The following is a 12,901-nucleotide window of genomic DNA, read 5'->3' on the forward strand; positions in this document are numbered from 1 at the left end:
CAATTTATCATGAACAAAGAGCAGCAGTATGTATAGGGAAGAAACCAATGAAATGCAAATTCGCAAAGGACTAATTACCAAGCAGGCAGAAAAATGTCTATTTTCAGTCTGTTGAATAGGGGATTAATTTCTTATGCCATGTAATGGAACATGAAATCTGTCAGATCAGGCTGCTGCATGCCCACGGTTTTCAGATTCTTACTGAACCACTCTAGAGTTGCATGAATTTCAGCTGAAAACAGAGGAAAAGGGCTCTCAATTATATACAGCAAACTTCGCTAAATGGTCTGTCAAGCAATCCTACAACATCTCCAAGTACTCTTAACAAATCTTTCTAATGAAGACATACTTCTCAAGTATGAAATAGAAATGCACAGTTCTTATTTTGACTCTCAGCAGATGCTGAAACCAGATTCCACTAAAAGAAAGAAAGAAAAAGCATCTTTGAAGTGTTTATTTTCCTTGGATTAATAACAGCTGACACACATTTAATGAGCATGTTTTCACTCTATTTAGTGATAATTGCTTGCAATGCTTGAAGTTAAAGTGAAGTACATCAAGAGACCTACCCGCAGGCAGAAGGGCAGGAAAACAGTTACTTTTCCCCAAAAAGATCTAAAGAACTGATCCCCTATCAAGTAAATAGCTTCATTTCAGAAGGATTTCATTGTAGTTTTACTACCATGCTAAATCACAGAGGGCATACTACACTATAATACCTTAGATTTAGGAGGTTCTAGTAACTGTATTTCTAGCTAGCTACGTGAACCATATTACTGTACCTTTAATCCCCTGCAAAATACTCTATTTTTTTAAGGCTTTAAGCTATTTTATTCTGTTACTTTCTATGAGGCCCATGAATTCATAGAATTTAACCCACCCTGAAGTTCAAAGAACAGCATTACCAACTTGACTTATTCCATTAGCCTTCTAGATCTCCAGTAAAGAAAGAAGCAAAACAGAACTCCATGATGCTGAACTATTCTCCATGAACTCAATGAGACTTGGATTTGGCCCTATTTGCACTGAAGTTTTGGGGGGTTTGTAAATAGTTTGGATTAATTTTAGTATTTGTGAGCCACTTGTCTGTCACTTCTACAGCATCTGGGGTCCCTGCATATCCTTTACTAGTGCAGTTTAGGCCTGAGGATTCACACACAGCTGCATCCATTGGCCATTCCCCCATCTGCTTATCTAGAGTGAGCTGGTGTGACAGCACCCACTTTGGTCAGAGAGACGTGCACCAAGTTCACTCAGTCTGGCAGGGCACACAGTCAGCTTTTCTTGCCCAAGTCTCTATGATAGTCCCATTCTGGGCTATGAAGAGTGTAAGTTTCAGTCCTGCTGGGGTGTGTGGGTATTTCCCTTATACTTGGTGTGGTCAGCTGACCCTGGTATTCAGGGGGTCTGGAAACCCCTTCGGTCCTTAAGCCTCTGAGGACAGGTGACCTACAGATATAGGGGAACCCAGGCCTACCCACACCGCTGGATTCCAGCTCGCGGTGCTTAAATCAGACAGGTGGAATCAGGCCTCAACAATTTCTCCTGCTATGCCCTGAGCTCCTTCTTACCTCCTTGGGTTTCTGTAGGCTTCTGCAACCTGTGGCTCTGGTCATCCCTTTCCTGGGTGCTGCCTCTGAGCAGCTTCTCAGCAGCTTGTTAGCAGGAGTTTCCTTCTCCAGATTGCTTGCTCCTCTGGCAGCCACCCCTCCCCCCTCAGCTCCTTTATTTTCCCAGCTGCTGTGAGGCTGCCAATCAGCACTGGCCAGCAGTTCCTGCATTCAGCCCTCGGTTGCCAGGCCTGCATGCGGTATACACCCCCCATGACAGCATGTTTCTAGCACCCAAGAACCCTACACGTATATGTTTATTTTCAACACCCCTCTGAGGTAGGGAAATAATAAACAACAACAATGACAGCTAACTCATATATATTATTTCCATTTTACAGATGGAGATTGGAGGCAGAGATACTTAAGTGACTTGTTCAGCATCACACAGGCAAACTCTGACAGAGCCAGGGACTGAACTGAAATCTCTTGGATACGCTCCGGGCCTCACTGAAGTTAATGGTAAACTTCATCCCTGGAGTCCCATTCCAGCCTCTTAACTGCAATACCATCCTCCTATACGCCTGTTCTCTAGCCATGCTGTTATAACTATAAAGGGAAGGGTAATAGCTGTCCTGTGTACAGTACTATAAAATCCCTCCTGGCATGGGTTTAAAATGATCCCACCGCTATGCCACCATGTTAAGGCTGGATCCCCACTTTGAACTTTAGGGTACAAATGTAGGGGCCTGCATGAAAACTTCTAAGCTTAACTACCAGCTTAGCTCTGGTTCTGCTGCCACCATTTCAATGGATTCCATTTCTGGGAAACCTTGAAAAACCTTCACCAATTCCCTGGTGAATACAGATCCAAACCCCTTGGATTTTAAAACAAGGAGAAATTAACCTTACAGGGTAATCAAACTTAAAGAGCTCAGAGGACTCCCCTCTAGTCTCAGGTTCAAAGTACAGCAAACAAAGATAAACACTCTGGTAAAAGGTACATTTACAAGTTGAGAAAAACAAAGGAAAACTAACACGCCTTGCCTGGCTATTTACTTACAAGTTTGAAATAGGAGAGACTTGTTTAGAAAGATGTGGAGAACCTGGATTGATGTCTGGTCCCTCTCAGTCCCGAGAACGAACACACTCCCAAACAAAGAACACAAAACAAAAGCCTTCCCCGCCCCCCAAGATTTGAAAGTATCTTGTCCCCTTATTGGTCCTTTAGGTCAGATGCCAGCCAGGTTACCTGAGCTTCTTAACCCTTTACAGGGAAAAGGATTTTGGAGTCTCTGGCCAGCAGGGATTTTATAGTACTGTACACAGGACAGCTATTACCCTTCCCTTTATAGTTATGACACATGCCTTCAATACCCTTATGCACCATTATGGAGAGAGGCACCTCTGAGCAGAGTTTTGCAGTGAGCACATGGTATGAAGACCTCCCATGTCCTCTGTCTGCTGCCAGCTTTGCCAGTGGTGCCAGCCCTGTGACAGTTCCACAGCATTTAAGATACAGTACTATGAGAAAGATGCAGGATGTGGCCCAAGGAGAACTGGAGAGAGAGATGGAGCATGCAATGAATGACATGTCACCAAGCTATGCTCTTATGAAGGTATTGTGAATGTCAGCACAATGGCTATGAAAACATTTAATCTAGTTTCCAACATATGATTCTATGATTACTGATTTTAGGCCACAATTCAGAACAACAACTAAGCACATGCTTAAGTGCCCTTGAAGTCAAGTGGGATTTAAATACTGTGCCTAGGTGCTTTTCTGAATTGGGGCCTGTAACAGAGGTGCCACCCCAGCACACCCTCTTGTGGAGCGGAGTGGTGACACAGCATTTCTGCCTCAGTTTCCCCATGGGGTCTTCAGCCCACTTCTGCTATAGATATAGCTTAGCCATCCAGCCAACTTGCTTTACAGAGTTCAGTCCCTTCTGGTACAGGGGAGTCCTTTAGTATATAGCCAACAGAAGCACAAAACAATAGCATGTTTGGCCCAGCTGGGATTGGCTATCAGTCCCTTTCCTTGCAGGCAGGCCCCAGCTGCAATGGCCTGTCTCAATACCCAACAACAGGTTCCTGGGATTCAATCAAACCAAACATCTGGTCCAGGCCCACCCTCCTACCAAGGGGGTCAGGCGGTCTGCAATCTCCAGCCACCTCCTGGCCCCAGCCAACCGTCTTGTCCCACACAAAGGCTGCCTGTCTGCTCTCCTTCATCATCAGGCCTCAACTGTTAAACTTTTCTCCTTTTAACTCCAGCTTCCAGGCCTAACACCCAATGCAGGTGAATAGGGCTAACTGAATCAGTCTCCTCTTTAACCCCTTCCCATCTGGTGTGGGGTTTGTATGCCCCGTCACAGGGCCTATAGGCACAGTGTTACAGCTCAATCTCTAATGAGAGGCAACTACCAGCAATTGTTTGGAAACACGTTCTTTTAAAATGTAAACTCCAAAGTAAATGGTAAAATAGTTGGTAACCATGGATTTTATTAAACAGTCTGGATGCTATGATATCCTGTGGCCAATATTTTTTACTGCCTATTTTAAAATATCTTATTTTAAAATAATATTTTATTCAGAAGTTATAGGGTAGTTATACACAAACATTTATAAAGTAATATTTTCATTTAAAATAATTAGAAATCCAGTGCCACAGTCTGGGTGTATAAAACAGATTATATTATTGATAAATTGGCTTCTTTCCCCTTCTCTGAACATTTATCTTCCCTAGAGAAACAGGATGGTACAGTTTGAAATTCCAAAGTAATTTACCATTATTGTCAGCAGAGGTTTATTATCTGATGCACATCTGTTTCTCTCTGATATTTAATCCTGTTTTGTGTTGCCTCCTTTTCCTTTCCATAAATGCTATTTGCAAATAAATTACTATCCTCATGATCTCAATCTCTCTAGAATTTTCTTCCTTTGGCTATGGAAACTAAATTCAATATGCTCCTTCAGTGACTTAAGATGTACCTGTAGGTTACCTGTCCAGTGAAGAGTACTTAATGTTCTGCTATGATTCTATGGCCATTTGAATTGCAGTCCAGCCTCATAGACGGTGTAAAAACAATTTGTCTCCAGGCAATTCTCTTCTACTGAGCTATTTTATGTGTAAGCTGTAATGTTACTCAGACGGCTGATTTCTCTCATTTTTCTCCACGCCACTTTTATATTTTTACAAGCTCTTTTTGTAATATTGTCCCATATGTGCCTTGGAGGATACCCTATGTGTGATGGAAAACAGTAGAAATGAAGTGGGCGGGCTATACAGAAACACAGAAATCAGAGATCGAAAAGATATCAGATATTGCAAGCACCAGAAAAAGTAATGCGCTAAGATAGAACTACCCTGATTATCCCATGAGCAAAAACCCATATCCATTTATAAAGCAACCTGTTATCTAGAAACCAGTATCTATACCAGCCCAGACTGATAAGGTATTTGCAAAGTTAAAATGTAACTTCTTTGGTCCATCTCTACATCCCGAGTATTGTTGAACAGATGACTTTTACGCCAACTGTTTCACTTCTACCTACATTTCAGGTTTTGGTACAAATCCTTACCCAAGGAACTCATAGGATGGTACATCTGTAACCCCTTCCCTTCGACAGGGAGCACAGAAGAAACACAATCTAGCCCTTAATATGGAAGAGGATGAATAATAAGATGGCAAAATTTGTGGATAACAGAAAATTATTTGGCTTTGTCTGGAGCGGATTATGAGGAACTTCAAAGGGATTGCAAGCATGTGGGCAATACAATGGCAGATACAATTCAGCAGAGGTAAGTGAGACAGAATACACATTGGGAAGAACTATTTGTACTACTCACACACATTGATGAGTTCTAAATTTACTGTAACCACTTATGGAACAGAACTAGGAATCACTGTGGACAGCTCAGTGGAAATATTTACTCTATTTGTTCCTTTGAAGCATCCTTTATTGGCCATGGTCAGAGGCATTATACAGGACTAGATGTATCACTGGTTTGATCCAGGGAGCGGCAACCTTTCAGAAGTGGTGTGCTGAGTCTTCATTTATTCATTCTAATTTAAGGTTTTGCATGCCAGTAATACATTGTAACGTTTTTAGAAGGTCTCTTTCTCTAAGTCTATAATATATAACTAAACTATTGTTGTATGTAAAGTAAATAAGGTTTTTAAAATGTTTAAGAAGCTTCATTTAAAATTAAATTAAAATGCAGAGCCCCCCAGACCGGTGGCCAGAACCCGGGCAGTGTGAGTACCACTGAAAATCAGCTCGCATGCCACCTTCGGCACCCGTGCCATAGATTGCCTACCCCTGGTTTGATCTAATATGCAAGTTACTCTGTGCTCATGCACAGGACTTTTATGTGGACAATTAATCTCATAGAATCAGCTCTCTCTGTAAAACTAACAGCTGGAAGTTTCTCCAGAAGCACACATATTGAATATAAAGAGGCTTTGATGAGTCCATGCCCCAATTCTCTCTTCAATCAGCTATGACTCGACCTCTCTAGCTTCCTGGCAATGCTAAAACTTTCTTGTTTCTTAGCAGGAATGACAAGCACCTTAATGTTTACATCACTTGCTTTTTAACTTTTTACACTGGTACACATTTTCATTCACAGGTTGAAATTAGAACCTATTGATCCAAGCATAAAAACCTCCAGATACATGTTACAGTCATTTCAATGCTTCAGAATGATGGATGTTTTTGAAAAATACTGATAAACTCTCAAAGAACATTGTGGGGAGGGGGACACATTTGATTTGGAGTAGTTTCTCTAATAAAACAAAATTAAATTGGTTTTTTTCACAATGCTGAATCCAATAGTAGTTCCTTACGGGAAGTGGTGTATTGCTTATCAGTAGATGCATTACAAATTAGAATGGACATAGCACTAAAGAATATATTATTGGGAACACTTCACAATCTCTGGCTCTTCAACTTCTGCAAAACATAAAAAGCTGAAAGCTATGTTCAGGGATGGGGGGTTTTTTCTAAATGATTTATATAAAATTACATAAGCAGGTCACCTTATATTTTAAAAGATAAACCCCAAAATAGATCTGGAAACTATAACATGTTCAGATGCATTGTATAGAAGAGAATGGTTGAAGTGTAATGGTTCTGGATGTTGAATACTCAAGAGATCTTCAAGGTGGTTATCGGCACTGTAAGGATTATGCTAGCTACAGCTTATCCAAGTGATATCCATGTCCTTGGAAACAACACTTTTCTACATTATCCACCATAATCAAAGCTTTCTTCATATTTGATATAGTAAATAATACAATGTTTTCAGTTTAAAAGATTTTTTTTTATTTTTAATCTGGACACTTGAAAAACCCATTGATGCAAGTGGCTTATTTAAATCTGTGTTAAACGTATCAGGGATAAGCATTAAAATACATGCTCAAATCTTTGACTTAGTCTGCAGAAGGGGAAGGGGAAGAGGCTTTGGCTGCATAAACCACCAGGACACACTGCAAAAATGACATTTAGAATAGGGCTGTTTAGCCAAGAGGCTTCCTTTGGATGCACAAAGAGAAAGGGAAATGGGGAAACTCTTTATGTGATACAGTGGACTTCATTCTTTTGAGTTCTACCCTGCTGCCCCTCACTGTATGAAGTATATCTTGTTCTCGTTCACTCCAAGGAGAGCATGTTTGGGCCCTATGTTTGTAAGGCCCACCAGTGCCACTGGGGTTGCTGCACAGGCAGACAGAGTAGACTAGCCTTGAGGTAGGTGGCTTGATAGTCTATAGTTTAAAGCTAAATTACTCCCTCCATAGAAGAAGAGTCATGATGAACTTCAGAATGTTCCAAGTTGGGTGAGCTCTAAGAAACTCCGCTACTTGCTTTAATCACTAGAGTATACAAGAACTGGCTGCAAATTGCATAAGAACAGGAGCTCTCACAGGATTTCTGATACTTGTTTGCAGTGGGGTCAGAAATACCATTATAATAAGAATGGAAAAATTACAGGAAAACCTAGGCAAAGTTTAAAACATTCACCAGCTCGGAGGAGAGGGAGATGCAGCAGCCAGTTACAAAATGGCTACATTAGGGCTGTAGGTTTCTGCCTCTGCTAAATTTAAAGGGCCAGCCACAGGAAGGCAAGCTGAGAAAGAGTCCCTATAAAAAACAGCCCTGTGTGAAAGAAGGTAAGTAGGGACCAGGCAAAGGTAAAGCAAGGGTCTTTTGAAGGAAGAGCTGCTTCTGTGTTTTGCATACCATCACTACATCACCAGACATATAATTAAGTAATTAGAGCATGTGCCAGTTGTGACAATTTGCCTTCAGACTGTTTATGCACAAAATAGATCAAGAGCAAAGATATCAATCATGCTTAAATTTGAATAGTGATGGCTACACATCAGCCACTGCCCCCAGAAGCAGCATATGAAGTAGGCATAATCCTGTTATATGACCTCACAGTCTCCTGACTGGTAGGCTAACACAAACAGGCAGAGTCCCTGGAATAATGATGATAAAGAACCATTGGCAACATTTTAAAAAGCATCTTAGTGTCTTAGTGAGCCTGATTCCCATTGGCATTCAAAGTCCCTTTTGAAAATTTTACCTCATGACTGTTTATTACTGGAGGAGGTTACAAAGCCAGCTTCCCTCCTACTGCTGCTGCCAGTTTCTTTTTTCTCTCAAAGGAGAGGAAGGACAGACACACCCGTAAGTTTCTCAGTTACTTCCTGAAAAGTACTTCCCACCTTGAAGGAGCCATACACCTTTTAGGGCCTGTGTGGGTGTCACAAGAAACAGTCACTCACCTAGCACAATAACTCTGTTCTGATATCTCCAGGAGAGCTGGGGGAACATAGCACCTACTCCTCCTGCTCAATGCTGGCCCAATTTGGCTGATCAGTATACAGCAGGCAAAGCCAAGACCCCACCCTACCCTTTCCTGGGCATCTGGAACAATTGTCAGGGCTAGAGTCCCTCTGATTTTGCATAAGAAGAGCTCCAGCTTGGAAGTTTATACAGCCCTGGCTGATACACTGGGGATTGAACTAGGGACCTCTCGAGCTATAGCATAAGCTACTACAGCTTGAGATGAAGCTCTGAAGGAGGTCTGGGCTCTAGAACAACTCATATCCTCTGTGGATTGGCACAGATGTGAACCTGTAAAAAACAATCACCAGTGTGTAACCTATTTCCTCTGATCAAAGGAAGCTCACCCTAGGTATCTGAGCCCCACAGAGCTTCACATCAGTGTTTGTATAGTTCCCACCACAATGGAGTCCTGATTCATGACTAGGACTTTTAGGTTCTACAGTAATACAAATGATAAATATTAATAATCCCAGACAAGCCCTGATTTATGCTGCTGCTATCTGGGCTGACACATCCGGGATCAAACAAGGGAACTGCCAGAGCTAAAAGCATGAGCAACTACCTCTTGAGCTGAAGAGGAAGGCTTGGAAATGGGGCCTATAACAGACTCAGACCTTCTGTGGCATGGCACAGCTAACACACACTCACCAGGAGGTTCCAATCGCTCTTTCCTTCTTGAGCACCAGTGTAGGGATAGAAATAATCTAGCCAACAAGTGCTATAGATAACACAATGGGGTAGGTTATTTGGAGACCTCCTTGGGACTAAATCCTTTACTGATCACTGACAAAGTCTGGGGGATCCATTACATTTATCTGTTTTAAGAGATTTGTTGCCCCAACTGCAAGTATGTGCCACTTCAGAGAATACTACTCCCACCCATCCTAGGCTTGCAACTTAAAGAAAAAAGAAAAACCAACAACACAGGGTCAAATTCTTCGCTGACAACTCCACTGACTTTAGCAGAGCAAAGCTAGCAGAGAATTTGGCAGTTACCTAGTCCTTTCACCATGTAAAACACTTCAACTCTGAGCCAGATCCTCACTCGGAGGTCCCAACTCTTGTTCCTGCAAAGGCGAACGCTCTCCTGGCCTGGCTGATTTTTTCAGGGCAACCAGGAAGATGTAATAGGGAGGCAAAGAACACTTTCTGCATGGCTCAGAGGTTGCATGGCTGTGACCCAGAAACATCCACCTGGGAACAAGGAGCTCATACCAATGAGATTCATCTCTCTCTCCTCAAAGGGGCTTCCACAGACCTTCCCTTCCTAAGTCCCACATTGTGAGGGGCTGCGGGATACAATGCCACAGCAGTAACCGGCACAGAGCAACCCCAGTAATGGAGAGGTTCAGGGACCTCAAGTAGAGCCCCTAAAAATCGTAGTAGGAAGGAGTCATGATGATTTCTTTTGCCTTCCAAGTACACCTCCTACCCTCACACTAGGGTGACCAGATAGTGAGTGCAAAAAATCAGGACGGGGCTTGGGAGTAAGAGGCACCTATATAAGACAAAGCCCTGAATATGGGCCTGTCCCTATAAAATCAGGACATCTGGTCACCCTATCTCACACCATTCCCCAGGCTGCCTCCGTGGGGAAAGATGACCTCTTGGGAGGCTCAGTCCAATCCCCCCCATGTAATAGACACCAAGGGGTGGGGTTGACAAGAGTCAATGATGCTCACCTCAGTCCCCAGTTACCTGTGAAAAGGTAGCTCTTCAGCCTCTTTTCCAAGTGATAACTCCGTTTCAGATTTGACATCCCTCTCTTGTGTCATTCAGGGGTGATGTTCCATCCTCTTACTCGGTGCTTGAACCGAAGTCCATTGAACCCTATAGGGTCTTTCCGTATATTTCAGTAAGCTTTGGATCAGGCCCACTTCGCACCCTGAGACATCCCATACGTATATGCATATAGATATAAAACAGGGAAAAAATGAATGGTTTCATCTGGGATAAAATGAACAGTTCCTAAAGACAGTAAAAGAATATGGACTACTTCTGAGACCGCCCTCAGAGATTCCTTATGGGGTAGTGAAATAGTATCCAGAAGGGCAATGACATATATCAATACCACAGTCCAGTTACAGATGCATTTCTCTCCAGGAAATAATTACATTATCAGACCCAAATTGCTAGAATGATTATACACAGCACTCCTCTGGTAAATGGTAGTAATGAAGCGTAGATCCCTCTTCATTTTGCATTAACATTGGAGGAACTATTTCTCAACTAGAGGAAAGACTAAAGCGAGAATAAGAACCTAGCTTATTATTTAGTGAATTCCAAGGCATGTGTCATCCATGCGAATAACCGAAAGATAAGAGATTTGAGTACTGCGGTCCAGGATCTTAAAAATTAATGAGACATTCTATAATTAAAGGGCATGCACTGAAAACAAGATTGTTTCCCCAGTCACTGGGAATCACAATCATAGTGGCTCTGTAAACAACACACCCACTCAATTCATTTTCTAAATTTTAACATTCAATGATAGGACTGTACATTTTTCTTTAATTCAAATCAAATTTTTAACGTGCATTGCTGATTAATACTTGGGGGGAAAGCAGCTGTGCGCTGTAATGATTAGGAGACAATTGCTCATTTAATGAATACATTGAACAAAGACAAATTAAGATATGTTGAGTGACTCTACTGTATTTTCTGCAACAAATATCTTCTGACTCTCCTTGCTTCTATACACCTCGATGTGCATGTGTATCTCCTATTAACGTTAATAATGAACTGGGAATGAGGTCTGCGATTCCATCAGGTTGCATGCTGGGGAGGTTTGCTTTAGCTGATATAAGAGTGTTTATGCCCTCCAGATCACTGCTCCCATTTTCATCTCATTTTCCTGCTGCAGAAAGTGTTCAGACAACAGACAACCCAAGGAGATTAGGTACTAGCAGTTAATAACCTACGTGCCCCACTAGTTTATATGTTTGTGGAAGCACCCATGATATGGTAAGTGCTTTCCAGACATCCAAGAACATTCAAACTGAACCTCTATGATTACACTGCTCTACAGCCAAAATGCTTCTGAAATAAATGTAGTCCAACTTTACTAATTCTGGGTCACTGAGAATGAAAATGATGCTTAAAATTGTTGATTGGCTCTAGTTTTCAAGATATGCTATTGGGTCAGTATATACGACCCTTGACTTGGGAATGGCAGAGGATACGTGAGTTATAAAGGGAAGGGATCTCAATTTAAACCAGAAATCATTAAAATACATCTTTGACTGGATCTATGAATAAATCTATGACTTGGCTTGGACAGTACTTGCTTTTTAGGCAAAACAATGAATGATGCAATCTGAAGCTGGTATTGGTTCATACATTATATGAATTGCATCATGTTATTCCTAGAAGTCATGGATGATGCAATCATAACGAAGCTTACATCACTCTGCTGAACAAATTGCCCTATACCAGCTCTAGAAATCATACAGTGTCGTGCTCTCTTATTTGTCAGTGTTTGATTTTGCAAAGGGACACATTTCTGTTTAGCCAAAGTGAGCAGAGATGCCTCGTACTTGTGTGAACAGTGCAGATAACTTCTGCTATGTTTGTGGTGAAGTGACTTTTGCATCACAAAGGCGCAGTATAACCACTATGGTTAAGAAAGCCTATCACCTTTATTTTGGCTGCAAAATTGGAGATCAGGACAAGAGGTGGGCCCCACACATATGCTGCAACACTTGTGCAACCAATCTTTGCCAGTGGTTGAACAGGAAAAGGAAATCTATGCCTTTTGCAGTGCCAATGATTTGGAGAGAGCCAACAGATCATACCAGCAATTGTTACTTCTGCATGGTGCCTCCAGTTGGGAAAGGTGTGTCAAAGAAGAAAAAGTGGACTGTGCATTATCCAAACATTCCATCAGCTATACGCCCAGTACCCCACAGGGAAGGACTGCCGGTTCCTGATGCACCAGAATCATTCTCACTTGAGTCAGACGAGGAAGAGGAAGAGGATGAAACTTCTGGTCCTGAACCATCAATGTCACAGGACCCACATTTTCTCCCATCCTCCTCCTCTGAACCACACCTCATAACACAAGGTGAACTGAATGACCTTGTCAGGGATTTGGAACTACCCAAGAGTAAGGCAGAGCTGTTGGGCTCCAGACTACAGTAGTGGAATCTCCTGGCAGGTGATGTTAGGGTTTCCATGTTCCGTGACCGTCAAAAGGATCTTGTCCCATTCTTCTTCATGGAAGGTGATCTTGTAGCCTGCAACAACGTTGATGGTGTGATGGCAGCCCTCAACATCGTTCACGATCCAGATGAGTGGAGACTGTTCATTGATTCATCAAAGACAAGTCTTAAAGCTGTTTTACTGCATAATGGCAATGTTTTGCCATCAATTCCAGTTGGTCATGCAGTCCATATGACGGAAACCTATGACAACATGAAACAACTTTTGAGGTGCATAAACTATGACCAACATCAGTGGCAGCTTTGTGGCGATTTGAAGGTTGTTGCTCT

This window comes from Malaclemys terrapin, chromosome 2 (genome assembly GCF_027887155.1).
Source record: "Malaclemys terrapin pileata isolate rMalTer1 chromosome 2, rMalTer1.hap1, whole genome shotgun sequence".
NCBI lineage: Eukaryota > Metazoa > Chordata > Testudines > Emydidae > Malaclemys > Malaclemys terrapin.